The 2,325-nt window shown below is 47.4% G+C and overlaps 1 non-coding gene across 1 annotated transcript; it reads left to right on the forward strand.

Annotated features, from left to right (window-relative positions):
* The first annotated feature begins 945 nt into the window (after nucleotides 1–945).
* On the forward strand, nucleotides 946–1,017 carry TRNAG-UCC (transfer RNA glycine (anticodon UCC)). Its single transcript has one exon. It is a non-coding gene; the product is annotated as a tRNA-Gly (tRNA).
* The last annotated feature ends 1,308 nt before the right edge of the window (nucleotides 1,018–2,325 follow it).

The following is a 2,325-nucleotide window of genomic DNA, read 5'->3' on the forward strand; positions in this document are numbered from 1 at the left end:
CAGTGATAAGAGCGCATTTATCACCCTCCGCAAGTTTCCCCGCGTGTTTATTCAGCATTCAGACAAGATATGGGGGGTCTCTGGGATGATGTTCCATCACCCCAGGAACCCCTGGCCAGACGGGGTGTATTAAAGGATGCCCCATAGAATGAGGTGCTTCTCCCCCCACAGCACCGGTCCCATCTTGTTCTTTCCAGCGCGTGAAGTCGATGTGCGGACCCCCGTGACCTCAGATGGATTCTTGCTACATTCTGCCTCCGAGAGGCCCGTGAGGTCCCTTTAATGCAGCGGTGAGTCGGGTGAACTATTCGGCTTCTGTAAACTGAAGGTTCAACCCTCTCCCGGCAGCTCTGAAAGCTTCTCTTCTGTGCCGGGCTTCTTTCTAGTGACAATGTAGAGATTCTTGAAATAAGGGTGAGGTTGGATGGCGGGTGGGGAAATGGGGAGGGGGCACCATCGCTTTCCTTAAAACAGATTGTCTGGAGCTGGATAACCCTTGATTGACACCACGGATCTCCCCCTGCAGGTTGGTTTACCGCCCCTCGACAGGTCGAATTCACTGTTGTAGGCCACAGGGCGTGCAGCAGGTAGAGTGGCACCGAGGCCCAGAGGTTTCTGGGGCTCATGTCCATTCTGACCCTGGCGCCCATAATACTAAGGCTAACCTACTGCTAGGACCGGAGGGAAGTCAGCATACGATTAAATTGCGGAGTTTGGGTGATGCTGCTGGTTTCTGTCTGAGTAGAATTGATGGCTTCAGTTATTGGTGCTCAGTCCCGCGGAGGGGCTGTTAAAACTGGACTATCTGGGGGCTCTTAGACGGGTGAGTGGAGTGAAAAGTCTGTGCGGGAATGCTCGCCTTAGCTGCAGAATAACTCTTCTGTGAAGATATCGGCGGGCTTGTGTTATTTCTCAGAGGGAAAGCAGCTCCTACAATAGTAGCAAGCGTTGGTGGTATAGTGGTGAGCATAGCTGCCTTCCAAGCAGTTGACCCGGGTTCGATTCCCGGCCAACGCAGTATATATTTTTGTGCAATAATATAATTTCATTATTACTGTGTGAGTTTCACTTTGATAGTAAATCATTTAGTCTGTCTCACGACTGACATTGACTCACAAGGATACAGAACTAAGGAAACCACGAGGAATGAATATCACGGAGAGGCCGGAGCGACTCGGACGCATTTCCACCCACAGGTTTATGTTCTGGATCTCCCCCTGCAGGGCTGCACCGGCAGCTGACACACCGGGTGAACGTATGTGCAGCCACTTCTGAACAGAATCGTGAATTACTCCAGTACTTCGAGCTCTGGCTCCATAGCAAGAACTAGTACGTGTTTGCAGCTGCACATCCTGTACATGATGACGTGGGAACTGTAAGTCAGTGCCTCAGTTCTGTTTTGCTGTTCTGTAGGACAGTGAATCCCTCAGCCCTTTCAGCGCTAGTAGCATCTCCAGACCCTCAACCCACTGGGGATTTTCCGGGGTCTGCTGCGGCCATTCCTGCACTTTCTACTTGTTAAGAAATCATTCACAAAACGGGAGATTAACCCTTTCTGAAAGAGGCGCTGGTTTATTGCCCCGAATGTTAGACCAAGGTCGGTTCTTTGCAGTAGTCCGGACAGTTGGCTCAGCTGGTAAAAACTACAACTGTGTGAAACAGAAAAACATTGTTTCACAGAAATGTGTTATAATGCTGTGAGGTTTAGTGGATTTATTGTGCTTAAACGACTGTGAGATTAGCGAGGGGAGTAGTTTGCTGTCTCTCATTTGTAAAAAAAAAAAAATGTGAGAAATTAATTTCTCACTGATGAAATTCATGAAGTTCTGTGAGTATTGCATGGTGTGAAATTCGCAGATCTTGCTGGTGTAATAAAACTTCGCTCAGGCTTGGTGAGAAAATGCTGTTAACAAAAATATACATTTAATTGTTCGACTTACCTTGAAAGCTTATGTCAGGTGACCCTCAATGACTAAAGACTTTAGGGGTGACAGTGCAAACCTTGTGGCTGGTATCACCGGTGCCATTGAAACATAACAGTGCTGCAAAGTTACTGATAGCTAAAACCCTGTCCTTTCAGTCTTCGTTGTCAGAGGGCAGCAAAGCTGAACGGATTAATCTTCTTATTTAAGGTGAAATTGCTTTAGAAACTCAGAGAATCTGACACATGAATAACACAAAAGACCGGTTGTCAAATCAGAGCTCTGGCCGCTTTCTTTAGTAGAGGTGGTTGGATTATTAAATATGAAACTTCTATAGTTCACTACATTTCTACCGAATGCGAGGACAATCTGACTGTCTCAGGAAGTTGCCCCTCAGTTGTAT

The sequence above is a fragment of the Pleurodeles waltl genome, chromosome 12 (genome assembly GCF_031143425.1).
Source record: "Pleurodeles waltl isolate 20211129_DDA chromosome 12, aPleWal1.hap1.20221129, whole genome shotgun sequence".
In the NCBI taxonomy this organism is placed as follows: Eukaryota; Metazoa; Chordata; class Amphibia; order Caudata; family Salamandridae; genus Pleurodeles; species Pleurodeles waltl.